Source organism: Passer domesticus, chromosome 1, assembly GCF_036417665.1.
Source record: "Passer domesticus isolate bPasDom1 chromosome 1, bPasDom1.hap1, whole genome shotgun sequence".
Classification (NCBI taxonomy): domain Eukaryota; kingdom Metazoa; phylum Chordata; class Aves; order Passeriformes; family Passeridae; genus Passer; species Passer domesticus.
In genome coordinates this window covers 87246557-87263462 of record NC_087474.1, presented here as the reverse complement: position 1 = coordinate 87263462, position 16906 = coordinate 87246557, and the positions used below count along the sequence as shown (strand labels likewise).

The following is a 16906-nucleotide window of genomic DNA, read 5'->3' as shown; positions in this document are numbered from 1 at the left end:
GTGACATAGCTGTCCTAGAGGACGGAGCTGCACCTTCCAGCCAAGCTGAACCATTTCTGAGTACACCACAACAGCTTAAAAGCATAATGTTATACAAAAGGCAGTAAGATGCTAGTGGTGGCTGTCACAACTAAAACCTTTAGCATGATTCGGCACTGGGTTGGGAGGGGGTGGGGAGGCAGGCAAATATCCCAGGGGGAACCCTCATATAAACCAATTAGGCCCCATGTGCAAAAGAAGAGCTCTGTATGAAAGGGCTGATCTCCACCAGAAAGTGACATTTGCTTCTCTTTAATTTTAATACTGTTTTAATAGGATAAGGGGTCTGTGGCTCTTTCACTGCTGAGAAAAACCCAAGTATCAATTAGAGGCCACAGCCAATATGGGGGTAATAGACAGAGACATGCAGGGATGCCCACATTCTGTTGTCAGTGGTAAGAAGCAAAGACTATTAAAAAGAAAATGACAGTACTTTGCTGAAGGATGTTTAACAGAGACAAAACATGGCCTGGAGTTTTTAAGGATGTGGTCTGAAGTGAAGGAAGTGGGTCCTGTTTCTTGGCTGGCTGTGGACTTAAGTGACCTCCAATGTATCGGCATCTTTGCAGTGTGCATTGAGAATCTGAGTACGTAGAAACCACATCCCAGGAAATGCAGTAGTAGCACAGAAATACAGAACAGCCCATGCTGACCTTCACTGTGTGGATTTAGATATCCAATTTCTATATATATTTTCAGAGAATGACTGGAGGCTTTTCACCCTGGCTGGAGGAATACGGCACAGTCAAGGAAAGACAATTGAGTGCAGTCAACAAAAAAAAAGAGATCTGTGCATGCCTCTACAAACTACAGGTTTAGCAAAACTGTAGTACATCAAATCTAAATTTTGATTTTTTAAATTGTTTTACTGAATAAAAGGAGACTTTTGCTAAGCAGTATAAGAGCTTTTAAACAAAGAGGATGATCCTCCTGGCCAATATGGGAGCATGTGATCTGCTATGTCCACTGTAGTTTCACTGCTGAAGACAGACAATACCTCCATAGTAGACAAGTCATTCCACAGAAGTCCCTCAGCAACAGCTGTCCAAAGGAGTTGCTAGACTAGACAGACATCCAAGTGGACACTGAAAGACAACTAGAAGGGCGCTGGATGATCTGGTGTTGGTAACACAAATTTACTCCTTATTCAGACCATTTGAAATACTACTACTCTACCTCAGAAAATAGTTAGAGAATAGGTATCTGAGGTGTGCTTTGAGATAAGAGTCCTACACACAAAACATGCAGCTAAACTTATGGGAAGTAACCTGTTTTCTGTGAAGGTATTTAAAGGAAGAAAACTATATCTGGAACTATTATCTGCTTGAAAACAATGCTGACAAGAAAAATAACAAGCCTGTATCTTTCAGCATCTGCAGGGTTAATTTGTTTTGCTAAAAATGCAATTGAGTCACACTCATCTCTAGGCTTTCAGATACCTTTTGAGTGGGCAAACCAAAGAATTTCTGCCAAATAATAAAATGCATGTAGAAATTAATAAATCAACATCAAACAAATCAAACTAATTGATCTGGTTTTGTAGTGTACAGCCAGGCTGACACTCCAGTTACTGGTTTTCCTCAGTGAAATTAGGAGAGAGATTTTTTCCCAAAAACTCACCCAAGGAGGAGGCACCTAGCTGCTATGGACTCTCAGCAGGCAGCCTAAATCCCTCAGATGATGCCAGGTCAGAATATTTATTACTTCCCCAAACTCCTCCTTCTCCTTGCACTGCTGAATCCAGGCATGGTGGGTTGTTCTCCATCAGGAGGCAGGAGCAGCAAGCTTGTTCTGGTCTCTCCTACAGAGTTTGCTTCTCACCTCAAAGTGTTTTGTCATCCAACAGCAGGAACCATCCCACTAAAGTGTTCATCACTACTTCTGCTCACCTCTCCCCTTCAGCTCACAGTGTAAAACCTTGAGCAATTTCCCGTAGGAAGGACAGCAGGCACACATACTAAAAATACTGCATGGACAAATAGTCCAGAAAGTTCAAGGCAAGGAACTACCTGATAGAAGTATGCTCAAAAAAACCCCAGGTCCTGAGGGAAGAAGAGACATCACACAGTGCCTCTGTCCCAAAAGAGAGGCCCTTACCAGTGGATTATGTTTTGCACCCTATTAATACAGAGACAGAGTGTGACAAGAAATCTCACAGTAAAATAAATGTCATGTCTTGCACAATAGTTATGTTTTTGCAAATTGCAATATTGCACATGAACAACCATTGCTCTTTCCTTAAAAATGGAGACGGACAACCCCAGCACTGGTGGTAAAGATGCTGGAAGCTGCCCAGCAGAAGGCTGCCCTTGCTGGCTGCAGGCACAACAGCTGCCTATCAGCCTCTCTGGCACATCTGCTCCTCCTCCTCCTCCCCACATCCTGCCTCCTCCTAGGTCAATGGAAACATTTCTTTGGCTTCAATGGATGCTGCACCAGGTCCTCTATCACTCAGTGAATTGGTTTTGTTTCTTCTGGGGTGGCTTCTACATTTGCAGAAAAAGTAATGGTGATAAACCTAAATTCGGGTGGAAAAAGTAAGAAGCAGCATGCACAGCACTCATGCCCCCATGATGTTGGGGCTACAGGGAGCTGCCTTCCCCAGCACCACAGGCATGGAACTGGGGGAGATACTGGCCCTCTGTGCCTCACAAGCCCCTGCAAGAGGCAGTCAAGCACAACAACCACGCCTGTGCGGAGGAGGGAAGGAAGCAGACAGGGACAGAACACCAGAAACGTGGATATTGTATTCAGTTTTCATCCAAACCAAGCCACTTGTATGGCGGTTAAAGAGCAAGACTGGAAAAACACATTGCTGAGCAATGCTGTAAAGAATTTATACTACATCAAGAAGTAATGTTCAGCACTGTTCAAAAATAGTTAGTCAAGAGAACTTATTTTGACCTGAGAAGCCTGCATAAATACATATATCTCTGTGTGAAGAAGTTAAAAAGTGCTCTCAGAAGCATCCCAACAAGCTTACTTTATTTTAAAGTTGCCAATCTTTTCCTAAATTGAGTGGACATGTAGCTGCCTATTAACATGGTTGCATGTTCCTATGGCTCTTAATGAAAACTTTTTTTAAAAAAAACTTTTTGAAGCATTTTCATTAATAGAAATGTCAGAATATTTCAGGTCCTCCAGGGAGAACGTATGACTTGTTAATATGCAGCTTTAATAATTTAAATGCCAATGTAACAATACAGGAATGGAAACAGTATGTTCCAAGAATGCTGCAGTGAATTAGTAATTGTGATCTGCTTGTAATTGCTGATTATCCCCATGAATTCTACCCAGATCCAGCAAAGTGAACATTTTTCGTACTGACGAAAACAAACTTGGCAATAGTATTAATGTAAAAAAAATTGAATCAACAGCAGCCTACTCTGTTTTCAAGAAGGTTTCAACTCTTTGCATCTTTCATCTAAATAACTGCAGAGGTTCAGTGTATGGAGCAAGAGACCCTACTCAGAGAGCAGGAGTCGTGTCCTGCAGTATGTAAATAGCGGATCCTGTTACCAGGCACTGCCACTGCAATGTCAACACAAATACTGTCGCTAGGGCGAGGAGAGCAGCCAGCGGGCTTCAGAGGCAGGCAGCTAGGCAGAAGGCAAGGTAGCACAACCATTTTTGTCCCCGTTTAGGGCAACTTTGGGAGAAAATCTGCAGTTTTTGCATATGCCTGGGCAGTTTTTGCATATGCCAAGAGGTATTTGAATGAGATACAGGATACGCTGCAAAATAATGTATGTTCATTTGGATGTGTTGTTTCTACCAACTGTCCCACTTGGTCTCATTTCTCTTTTGACAATATTTGTTTCGAGGAAAAATTTTGTGGTTTGGAGGGAGTAATAAACACAGCATTGGCACACATTTGCATGAGCAGATGCTGGGTTTCTTCTGTAACAGGCTGAGAGATCAGAAACACAGTCATCAGGCAGTATGAATATGAAAGCCTGTGCAACAGGTATGATTACAAAGGAAAATGTTAAAAGAGGAGTCCAAGACAACAGATGGTTATGATAAAGCAGAAAATGAATAAACAAAAGTTGTGAAGGAGACTATCAAGGGACATCAAGGGTATGCAGTAAAGAGCAGCGAAGTGCAATACAGACTCAAGGAAAAAAGAATGCAAGAAGAGAGTCAAGACTTTAAGCTTTGCCAGGCAGTATTCACTGTAGATGAAATTAATTGCACTGAAAGGAAACTGATGTCAGTAGAGAGATTATTAATGAAGACATTAGAAAAATCAGCTCTTGCAAATGAGCAGTTCAGAGCACCATCAGGCCAGCAGCTTGTTAAATAGTTGATATACAGTGGTCATCAGGAAAATGGGAAAGAGGTGAAGGTACTGAAGAAAAGAACAGAGAAGCACAGATAAGTAGGAAGTACTGTGGAAGGGGCTGCACAAAAAAATAAGATTATTTTAATAAAATTCATGCCAGATCATGCTGGAAAAAGTATGAATTTAGCTTCTCAGGCTGTGACACAAGAAAGTGCTCACCCGAGACTGGATCCCTACACTATGTTCAGTGCTTTTTGATATTTTACCTCTGAGCTACATTCAACACTTGATTGCTACCAAGTTTTTTCAAGCCTGACCATTTCTTGAGGCATACACAAAGCTGCTTTGAAGTCACTAGAGCACTACAAGGATCGTACCAGGACCACAGTGACACTGACCATGATTATTTTGTAGACTACTTGTAAGACACCACTCAAGCACATAGAAAGCCTTTTTGCTTTCTATTTTTAAATTAGTAGAAGACAAACCTAAATGATTTCTGAAGTTTATGGTTCTTGCATGGTGTGGAAAAAGTCATGGACTTGATGGATTTAGTTATCCCATTAGAACTATTTTATAATACTTGGGAGTTAAAGGTAGAAATTTCACATAATTTATTAGACTCAATTGGCAAAGGCTGTAGCTTAACATTATTATATTTCTAAGATTTCAAGTGTTTTTCTTCACTTGAATGGAGATGCCCAGTGGTATCAAACATGCTGGTGGCTCTGGAGGCTTTCTCGGCTATCAAGTGAGAAAGCCTCCAAATTCTTGGAGCTGCAACTCTTCAGTTTATGCTGAGTGACGGAGTTTTCAGAGTCCTAATGCAATATGTAACATCACATAACCTTTCCTGACAGACACTAATTTAGCTGTAGGTTGTCCAAAGAGACAAACAGAAACCAGGGTCTCATGAAAATCAGGGTAAGCCAAGATGGAATAAGAATTTAGGTAAAATGAAAGAAATACTCAGACAATGTCTCTACCTCCTGAAACAAAACTTCACAAGAGAGAGTACAGCACATCATCCTCAAGTGATGTTAACATTGCACCAATCATGTCATGCTAGTGATTACTTAACTGTTGAGGATAACTTATTTTAATAAATACCAACCTAAAATCTGACTCTGAAGTCATTGCTGATAACATAAACATGTGAAAGAGAAAAAAATGAATAAATAGGCTTTCAAATTTGGATCTGCTTGCTGCTACCCCAGACTTCCTGTGTGCCCAGTCAACTTCTGTGTATCATTTTTTTATTAGATGATTATACAGACTTATAAGGTTTTCAGAGTTTTATGCCTGCCAGAAAACTGAGTTTGTATACGGACCTGTAGGTCTTTATTTTCCTTGGCCTGAAGTAGGTTTAGGGTTTTCCCTCCCTCCAGCAGCCCCAAGATGTATTTCTTTCACACAAAAATTCAGTCTGTTGACATGTAAGGAAGTAGAACCTTGTGATCCAAGTGTCTAGTCAGAGCAATTCCTATCCCTGTCCAATCCTACATGCCTGCCTTCACCTACACACACATACACAACCATCCTCATTTATTCAAGCACTATACTTTCCATTTTGTGTGCATTTAGTGGTGTGTAAATGCAGAAGCAGACATGACAGAGATACAGTGCAGAGATTTTGTAGAAGTTTCTGTTACAGTTGCACAAGAAATGAACAGAATTAGGCAAAACAAAAAAATGCTGTTTGCCTTTCCCAGCTTTGGAAATTTTTCCTTTTGATCACTGTTTGCCAAGGAATTTGAGGGCCTTTAAAGTATTCAGGGACCTTCACTGACCTAGCTTTGCCTTCTGTGTCTCTTCTTCTCTTGAAAACAGCTGGCAAGATAAATTCTTCCAGATAACCAAGGGTCATCAAGGTTTAGTAACCTTCTGTGGGAACCCTTGCAACATCACTGCTTGCAACTGCAGCCAAATGTGGAATGTGGAGGCAATTTAGATAGCAGAAGGAGGGACTGGGCTTACAAACAAAATGGGAGCCTGGTTGATATTAAAGGTGCTTACACAGACCTCATAATCTTCTCAGTGCAGCTCACAGGTTGCCCCTGCCAGCAACAGGTGAGACACGTTCTCTGCAGCCCACAGCAGCTGGCACAGAAACAGCAATGGTGCAACACCAGCCACAGCTGGCCCCAGGCCAGGCAAACCCTGCTTTCCTTTTGGTGTGCTGGGGAAAGGAGGGATTTTAACTTCACCTATTACTTTGAGTTTTTCTTTTTAACCTGAATGAACCCCTCAACAGTATGAGCAGGTGCAGGAGGACAGCTTCAGAGCAAGCTGCCTCACTGTACCAGGTCCGGTGCAACACATCTGTAGGGACCTCCAGAGCTCAGCCTTGCAGGAGCCTCCACTACCCCTGACACCACAGAACACTCAGGATCAAGTCCCTGCTACTGAACTGCTGCATTCACAGCAGGAGATCTGTTTTCAAGGTGGCACAGTTTCTCATTTGCTTTGTTTCTTCAGTTCAAAAACACTAACTTGAATTTTGGCAAATTTTCAGTGAAAAGCAGGACTGATTGTTGCAAAAAGGAAGATGCGAGACTCGTCTCCCTGGGCACATTCCAAATATTTATATTTTGCCTTTTAAAGTCCACTTCTGTTGTCAGATACAGCCTCATTGTTCTAGCAAGCAGCCAGAAATACAAGATGGCCTAGAGTTCAAAGCAGGGGGAAAATCAGTGCACAGATTTCATTTTATCACACATACACAATGGTTGGCTGAATTTGCTTCTACTTAACAGCCTGCAGCCCAAACATAGTATTTACAGATAATTCACGTTTCTTTTTAGATTGGCTAACTATTCATTGAGCAGGGAGGAAATAACTGAGCAAAGGAGCAAGTGACTTGCATCACAGAACTGCACCTATTAGATAGGGCAGGTGAAATGTTGACAGTCACTAACAGTGAAGAAAAATCTGAACACAGAGTTCTTAACTGGGACAAACATTCAGCAGTGAATTATAATTACCATATTATTTGTTTACAGCATCTCTTCAGCTGATGACTTCAAAAGTACATAAATTACTTAAGCAAAATTTAACTTTAATACTAATGAGCTTTTTTCTAAAGGGAAGTAGCTGCAGGGGACTGTGATGTCACTAAGTCCTCTGGTTTGTCACTTCTCCCCAGTTCAGCAGTGCAGTTCTGCCCAGCTTAGCTGCACTCCTGTGCTGAAGCTGCCAGAGATAGCTTTGGGACCCACGCGACAGCGAGAGTGTCAGCACTGTAAATAATCCTCAGTGGATCCTGGCTGTGGAAGGGAAGAAATTAGGTGCTGATTGAGTAAGAGGGGCTGAGATGTGGGAAGGGGATGGGGAGGTGATTTGATGGAAGAAAAATAATTTCTTTAAGATTGTGAGGTTTTCTGGAAAACATATTTTTATCACTTTTTATCTTGCATGCTATTACCCGTCAGGCTGTGAACAACCGCACTGCTGACAACTAAGCTGAGAACACAGAAGCATTGCTGCCACCAGCTGTACCCCAGCCCAGCAGGCAGCAAAGTGGCCATTCAGTACAGCAGGTTGGCTTGGTATTTGGAGAATTCATTGCCTATGTTTAAAGAAGAAACATGACTCAGATACATGTGATCAAAAGTATCTGCATAGAAATTGGAGGTTGATGTTTGCTAGCAGGCAAAGCACACTCTTTAGAAGCAATGAGCCCCATTGAAAAGGTGGGTCTTTGGGTTTCTGGAGAAAACAATCTTTTTTGACTACTTCTGTAACTGCAAATATGGAATTACAGTTGCAGTGTCATGCAAACTAGAAAGAACATTAGAAGAAAACAGTACTTCCTTTTTTTTTCCTGTTCTTTTTAAACAGAATATGCTGGGTGTTCAGAATACTAAGTAATTACAGTGTAGATGATCTAGAATGAAACATGGTGTTAAAACACAGAATGCTGTAACTGAACTTATTTGTTAGTTGCTTGTTTGAAACACAGAAACTGTCCTTTCTTCAAGTCTAAATTCTCTGGTCACAGACACAGTAAGGCAGCCAAGATATTATAATGAAAAATTCCCTTTCACTGTATAAGCACACTTAATTTTTATCTTGAGCTTTGCTCTGGTATCCCTAAGTCTGCATGTACACTACCTATGAGATACTGAAATTCTATAGTAAAAGGCTGAACTAAAAACCTACTGAAATGTAGATAAATCAAGTAAACCATTTGTGGGTTTTTTGTTTTTTTTTTTTTTCTTTTAGTGTAGCTGTACATTTGGGTGGGATTATATAATCTTATAACCTGTAACTTTTTTTCTCCAATTTTTTCCCAAAACATAATACCACAAATAATGCGGCTTCCTCTCTACAGCTCTTGTATAGCCTCCACAATTTTGAGCTGTCTGAGGCTTGCTTACCTGACTTGACTAGACTAATGGGTTTTTTTCTATTCCCGCTATTAGTTTAATAAATACAATTGAGACAATACAATATTGAAAAATTGGTTCCTTATGTATTTTTAAAATAGGAAGACAAAATGTAGCTGTAGCTTCAGAGCAGCCTGTTTCATGGCCTTAACTAGCCCTCCTCCTCTGACTGTGTTAAGAATGGGTAGAGTCAGCTACATGTATCGTTATTCTTCTGCAGGTAACATGAACATTTGTCACCAGAGAAAATTGTAGAAAATAGAACTATTCAAGGACAGTAGTTCTCAATTTAGTTTCAAACAGAAACTTGCCTGAATCACCGCCTTAAATTTAGTTTTTATGGGATTAATGTTATAAGGAATCAGCTTGATCTGAGCTTTATTCCCAGAAAACATTTCACACTTCCATATAGTAAAAATCGTCTTCTTGTTTGTTCAGGCCTGAGCTTGTTCTTCTTAGCAGTAACCTTCTGTCAGTGGGCAAAAGTTATATTCAATGGAGGCATCAAAGACAGCACTCCTTGGATATCCAGTGAAGGCAAATGCAGTGGTTTCCTTACCTCTCCTGGGAGCTCTGCATCTTACTATATACTTACTAACACCAGTGATTTCTTCACAGAAGTACCCTTCAGTTACAAATAAAGACCAGGCTGTTGGACCATTAAAAGAAAAGAACATGCCTCACCTTATTTTGTTAAGTTTCATGAAAATCTGTGAGATTTGGCTGCTGCTTTCTACAACTGACATCCTGCAGCTTCATTAGGATTATCTGGTATGAGTTTGTTAAGTAAAAATACTTTTTTCACACACTGTCTCCTCTTCTGTCAATGATGAGTGCCAGCTGCCTTCTCCTTCATTGCTGACTTCTCTGTCTGTGATACAAGTGATACAGAAATATTGTTGAGGCAGTAATACAAGTATTTAAATTACCAACTTCTCTATTCTTTTCTTTTTTCTTCTGAAACATCACTACTACTATGCAACAAGCACTCAGCAGTGATTTCAACATTACTGGAAGCAAAAGAAGCTGAATCATGTTATATGAATAAGCAGATACCCCTCACTTTTACAACAGCAATAACTTCTGATGGAAGTTGTGGAATCTTTGGCCTTGATGTTTGAGAGAAACTCCAAAGGGCACAGATGGTGTAATTTCCTGTAGGTGAAAAAGTGGTGGATCTTCATCTCAAACCCACATTGGTCTGATGGGTTAACAGTCTGGGTTTTTACTGTCTGAGTAAAGGGAGGTTTGCTTATTGGCATCCCAGGCTCTTGAGTTTTATTCTGCTTTTTACATAATAAGTTCTTTGTCCAGAAAGCAAAGAAATGTGATGACTATAGCTTTGTTCCAATGTCTGGGCTGAGTTTTGGGCCATTAAGTCTCTTTCCAATTGTAAGATCTTGTTCCCTCAGGCTTTTTTATGTAATGGGTGATAAAGGAGTTGGAAAGCAAATTTATTGCCTCTTTTTCTTAAAGGTTTTCCTTTTCATCCTTGACAGTGCTTACGGAACCTTTACTGCTGAAGCTATTGGATTTCTCTTGAGTGTCTTATTCCTTGGTGTCATTAACAAGATAAGTTATCCTTTCCGAAATCTCCTCCTCCTGTTCTCTTTCAAGGGTCATGTTTTTGCATGGCTTCAATGTTAATGTGGACAAAGTTCCCACTAAGCATAGGGAAATTCTACAGGCCATCTTGGATTAAGAGTGCATTTATTGGTCATAGATCTTCATGTATCTTTTCTGTGAGTATCAGACATTATTGACAGCCAAAAACTTCCAGTGAGCCAAAAAGAACTAGAGCCACTTTTATGTCATGTGAGACTCCTTTTTTTTTTTTTAACCCAGGTTTCTGTCTCTCTGTTTTCAGTTTGGAAACCCAGCATTGTGCCCAATATTCACATTCCCTGTGGGGACTATTTCTGATGACTTCACAGTTTCATAATGACATTGAGCAACAGCTGACATCTATCTGCACAGGCTGCAGCCATTTCTATTTCCAGACTGTCTTTATTCCTCTTAGTTAACAATGATACAGCAAATTCCTAATTCACTACCAAGAGTGAATGAAAAAGACCAGTCTTTTAAAAAGACTGGGGAAGAAAGAAAATCAGTTTTCTGCTTTCTAAGGGCATTGCTACCTTCTATGTTTGCGGGGATCGTCATGATTATTGAAGGAGAGAAGATATTTAGGGAAATACCAAATCTGCACCCATTTTCCCATGCATTACTCTAGCAATGAGGAGTGATCACAGAGATGAAAAGGGAACAGCTATGCTGCAGTGAGATTTCAACCTTCCTGAGCCTAGAATGTAAGTATAAAGTACACAGATCTGCCACTTCATTTGTGGAAAAATGAACATTGCCCTGATTAAAAAAAAAAAAAAAAAAAAAAAAAAAAAAAAAAAAAAAAAGGCAGCTTTTATAAAGGCGGGAGGAGGCGGGAGGATTCACCTCTTTGCATATATGGCAGTGACAGAGTGAGACAAACCTTTTGGCCTACCCCTTCCCCTGGCCATCCCTCCTCAGCAAGGCTGAAGAAGGAGTAGGGCAAGATGATGGCCACAGGTCAGAGCAGGGAGGACACACCTCATGGTTGGGCCTTTTGCTTCCATTTGCTGTCAGTAGAGTAACTGGACTGTGCTTCATCAGTGCTCCAACACGTGCATATGTGTGGTGAAACTAAAAAGAATCCCAAAGTCCCCAAGCAAAATGAAAGTCTCTTCCCTCAGCCTCAACTCACCCAAATAAAAATGCAGAATCTCTCAGACACAGAATTAAGACTCTTGTGTTTCAGAATTTGCTCGTCTTATATCATGCATTGTTCTAGTGACAGTACAAAAACACTTTAAAATAACATTTTTAACTTACTAGAACAACACCAGTACAGCTTCTTAGTAGACCAGTCATGCAGAGGCCAACAAATTTAATAGCCACAGTTCTAAAATGCCATATTTTTGAAAGTACTGTGTCTTATAAAACTTGTAACAGATTTTTTTTTTCATTACTAGTTGCTTTGTTTTCAGAAGGACCAAAGCAACATAATTCAAATTGATGAAAAATATACAGACTGAGACTTCCAAAGTGGCCAATAGAACAAAAGCAGGTCTCTTCCTGTGCTGTCAGTACAGTCTGGATGCTTCAGTCTTTAAAATGATTTTCATATCACAACAGCAGCTTGCTATTTGGAATGCAGGGAGAAATAAGCAATGAGAAAAATGGAAAGTATTTTATGTTTTTAGGTTTCCCTAAATCAGGATCAATGGCAATGACAAGATGATCAGCTTTGATTTATCATTAGCACGCAAAACAGAAAAAATGAACAGATAAGGAGTCCTGTGAACAACAATAAAAGGGCAAACCCTTCCAAATTTTGTTTAACATGTGTAATTGAATGAATTTCTTTATGAAATGGAATATACATTGTCTTCTCTCATCATGTTTTTCTCATTCTGTTGAGCAACCTCCATCCTCGAGCTCATCCTTCTTCTGTCCCATTCCCCGCCCCCTGCTCGTTCTGCTGGAGCAGAAAATGAACAGAGCTCTGTTTGTTCGCCAGCAGCAGCAGCACAGCAGCACAGCAGCAATGTCAGCCCTGCAGAAGCAGCTCCCTGCCTCTGTGTCCCTGGGTGAGGGGACACCTTCCATTTTTGGGAATCATTCCTAAGAGAGAACTGGGTTTGTGAAGGTCTCAAGTGAGCAATGACCTGCTTTAAAGAAGGTAGAAATATTGAAAAACAAGTATTTTAGAACCACAGCATATTCAGATTAAGAAGTTTTTACTACCTTCCCTTCACAAAGGGAATGGAAGCTACTTGCAGGGGTGTAGTCAATCCGTTGTGATGCTCCAGGCACACCTGTAATAGCATGACTTCCATTAATGCAATCTTAAAAACAAGTTGGTCAGCTTTCCTGACCCTGCTCTTTCCAGAGTCTCATTCTTCTGGTAGATGGGAGCCTTCCTCATTTCCAGTTTAAAAGTGCTCATTGTCTATTCACAGTCATATGTTGCTACTCAATTTCCTCTTGTTTGCAGGTAGGCTACCATCTTCCCATCAGAAAACATGATCCCATCTCCCTCACAGACAAACACTTTAATCAATCTCTACCTTTCTTTGCTGGGCTACAGAAACCAAAACCTTTCAGTTTCACCTTCACAGATAAGATGATGAAAAAAAAAAAGGAGAAATTAATAGCTGGGATTTCTTTTGCCTAATCTTTTGAACAAGTTTGAACTGACCTGCCTTAAGTATGTATGGTCATAACTGTGACAAATATCCCAGGTGAAATCTCAGAGCATGCATTACCTCTACTGGGGACAGGTCATCAGATAAATCCTCCAAGACCTTCTATCTTCTGATCTTTATGTTACCCTCATAACTCCTCTTCTGCTCCACCCCCAGAAAACAGAGCCCTTTGTGGTTATACTTCAGGCACCTTGCAATTCCTAGGTAGGGAAACATCCATCTGTAGTCATTAGGAGACAACTCTGCTTCATCAACTTTAGAGGTTTGCAATTTGAACTTTTAAGAGTGCTAGGCAAGCCAAAACCTATATGCTGCTGAAGCTGTTATTTCACAAATTTTTTTATTCAGAATACTTTCTCCTAGTTGCATGTTTTGAGTCCTTCCATCATACAGTTGTTCTCCATGCTTCTGCTTTATATTTTTCTTCATTGTCAACCTCTGTAGAAACACTATCAGCAATATCTGTAGAGGTAGAGACATTTTCAGAAAGAGTCTTAAGATCAATGTTGGCTCAGCACAAGTTTAATTTGGAACATGTGATGAGTCTGACTCACACTGTGCTATTCATGCCATCCATCCCTAATTTGGAACAAGCCTAGTAGTTTAGTTATGACCTGAAAATGTCTGAAGACAAATTATATATAGCATTTAAAAAATATTTATAATGTTAAAAATGGTCATGAACATCAAAGTCCCTCAAGGGATGCACAGGTTCACAATAGGGACGTTTCTCTCTGAAGCCTACAGCAATCACCTTCACAACATCTGGACCTCTGCACCTTATATCCATGCCCACGTACAACTGACTGAGCTTGGCATGCTTCTCCCAGGTTTCCTCAAAGGATTGTCTTTGAAAGAATACACCAAAGAGCAGACGTGCTGTCTGATCTTAAAGGGGCTTTGTTGAGATTAGATTGTCTCAGCACTCCAACAACTTTATCTCTGGCCATGCAGGTAAGAAAATATTCCTGTTTTCAGGAGCAATGAGACCTAACCACAGCCATGAGACCTAACAGCAGGATGAACAGGCATGTGGGGAATGCAGGCAATGCTATTCTTGTCTGTGATCCAGAAATTGGCTTTAAGAATTAGAGAGAATAATCACTCTGACCTTGGTTTGTAGGTACTTTGAAAAAAGCCACCAATGAGGACACCAGGCATTTACCATGTGCCATCAGACATCAACATGCAGGGACAAAAATTTCACTGCTTCTCCTACATGGCATCATGCTGAGCAGGAATTCAAAACAGGCCACCTGGGTGAGGATGAAGGGGAGCCACGGTTCAGGTAGTGAAGTAGTCACAGCCGTGCCTTGCCAGCATTGTACCATGCCAGTCCTAGAGAAAAAGTATCTGAACCACACTGACCTGGACCTGGCTCTGACACGGTGGGATGTGAAAGGAGGAACACGTACAGCTGGTTAATGTGCAGCCTGGTACCACAACTGCATGTCTGAAGGAAGGAGTGGCAAGCATGGACCCTTTGCTAGGTAAAAAGTCTTGCAGCTTTACAAAGCTCACATTCTTCATTTGAATTCTGTCTGTCTCATATGAGATAAATACCTGTACATCAGCTGAAGTGAGACCTACATTTAAAGGCCACAAATACAAAGAAGATTTTTAATTAAGCGTTTCTTTTGCTGAACCAGGCACCTTGTTTGCAAGGAAGGAATCTGTTGGGGCCAGGCAGTGGGTACCTTGCTGCTGTGCTTACCGTGGGCTGCTTGTCTGCAAAAACAGCAATGGGATGTGCCTTGGAGGCAGCCTGTGGACAGGCACAGGAAAGGAAAAGCAGAGGAGACAGAAGACAAGCAGGTATTTGAAGCTTAGAGATTACTGTGGACTAAAAAAAGGGCAGTAAATAGGAGGCAGGATGACAAGGTGAAGGGACGGGAGCTGTCCAGGGCCACCACGTAGAGCAGTGCATGGGAGGGCTGAAACCAAAACTTCCCCTTCTTAAATAAATATGTATAAACAAAGAGCCAAAACCAGAAAGTAAAAGATGAGATTGATGATGCTTGATCCTTCAGGGATCAGCTTGGCAGGCTGCAGATGCCAGACTGTTGGTTATGGTGCTGCATCACTGCACTGCCACACAGGGATTCAGTGGAAGACAAAAAAAGAATTGAATTGAGGGCAGCTCCCTATTTTTATCTCCTGTTTCTCTCTTTCTCAATGGTTGTTTTCTTTCTTTCACAAAGGAATTGCAAAACAAAGGGATATACACAGAAGATTTGAGGTTACAGAATCTTATCTGGTTGAAACAGAAAGAAGGAAAACGTAGAGGTATTTCATTTTAAATGTCAAGAGACTATAGAGGCACGATTCTTCAAGGAAAGCAAACAAGAGACACTCATGCTTGTAGTTGCCTTTGAAACCAACTCCCAAAAGCTGCAATACTAACCTCTTGCAAATAAACTACTAATCCTTTCTTGTAATTGTTCCAACCTCTCTGTGCATCCCTCACCCTATGCTGTGTCAACAGAAAAGCAGAACAGTGCTTAGGGTTCCCTAATGCTATAAGTGTGTTAAGAGTGAAAAACCCAAAACAACAAGCTCAAGTATTCTTTGTTCTTCTGGCTGCAGACAGAATCACTTCCCTGTCCAGCCAATTTGCTTATTTCTTGTCATAGCACTCCATACTCAGACTTCTCAAGAGACTGTATTCATATCTAATGGTTTCATGTGCTGCTACTATTCTCTGTTCTTGAAAAAAGGTCAAGGATATTAGCGAGTCATATTTTTTCCTCTATTTATTTCTACGGTTAAGCGCAGGTTATCCTTTATCACCAGCTGGACAACTATTGATTTAACATTCTTTTCAATGATGCTCTCAATACAGAATCTGACGGCCTTCTCATTAAACTAAACTTGCACTGGCACGCCTCCTTTGTCTACTTTAGACTTTCAGCAGAATGACAGAGGAAAAAGTTTCTAGTTTGTTATGCAGCAAGATATTAGTGATGAAATTATGGCCCTGCAGTCGCTTTGACTGGAGAATTTCAGCCCTTCTGGTGCAGTGAAAAGCTTTCATGACCCAGGACTTCTGGAATGTGGCAGTATTTCTAAAGCCAAGGATGTCAGACCTTTTCCTTTCAGACAGCTTGATCTAAACCCCTCTTTCCTACCACTCATTTCCCCTTCCAAATCTCTGGATGCACACTGAATACAACAGACCCCACATCTGCAGTTTAGTGCAAGCATGACCAAACCCTTGGAGCTCAAAGTCACAAATATGTAACTTCACATGAGGTTTCTTTGGCAAAGTCCCGAGGCAATGATTGTGCCTTCCTTAGCTATTTTCTCCTCAGTGATGCAACCACCCACAAAGTGGTAGGAGCTTGCAGCTGACAAGAATGGCATGCTGTGATTTGGAAAAGCTAGCCCAAAATGACACTGGCCTTTTCTGGACAGCGACTCAAAGCTCACCAACAGGTCAAGCCTGGAATAAGAAAATGTCAAGTAAGATACCTGCTGTGATTTATTGTGAATTTACTTAAAGAAAGAAACACTGGCTTCTGCACAGTATTAACAGAAAAAACACACACTACTTATATATTAGATCCAGAAGGCATTGCTGACGAAAGCTCTTCCCAAGACTGTTACAATGCTGGAGCATGTCCTAACCAGCAGACCGTTGACTGCATCTCAGAAAGCTCATATAAGAACAAGACTCTGAATGCTGAAAGGTCGTCATGCTTTCATGCTTTGAAATAAAACACTCTGAAGCAAAATGACTGCCCACAAGTATATAAAGAACAGTGGTGAAGTGATCAGGACTGCTCTCAAGATCACATTTTGAGAAGTTAAAATCCATGCACAAAACCATTAATTCAAATACAAAACAGCATTTGCACATGCAACATGTAACCAGAGATGGCTCAAACTATAAGCAACAAATCAGGCGCATGAGCAGTTACAGCCCATCTCCTTATTTCCTCACCCATTTA

At 40.8% G+C, this 16906-nt stretch overlaps 1 protein-coding gene and 1 long non-coding RNA gene across 3 annotated transcripts in view; one reads left to right on the top strand and one right to left on the bottom strand.

Moving 5' to 3' along the window:
- ANKH (ANKH inorganic pyrophosphate transport regulator) overlaps positions 1 to 16906 on the bottom strand; it is a 106645-nt gene that overhangs the window by 78775 nt on the left and 10964 nt on the right. The window lies entirely within an intron of this gene.
- On the top strand, positions 3616 to 15320 carry LOC135288607 (uncharacterized). 2 transcript variants are annotated; one of them, XR_010351660.1, is made up of 7 exons: positions 3616 to 3785; positions 7470 to 7622; positions 7756 to 8016; positions 9331 to 9483; positions 14080 to 14446; positions 14606 to 14771; positions 15158 to 15320. It is a non-coding gene; the product is annotated as an uncharacterized LOC135288607 (long non-coding RNA). The 2 variants fall into 2 exon arrangements; XR_010351661.1 differs by lacking the exon at positions 9331 to 9483 and having other exon boundaries at positions 3617 to 3785.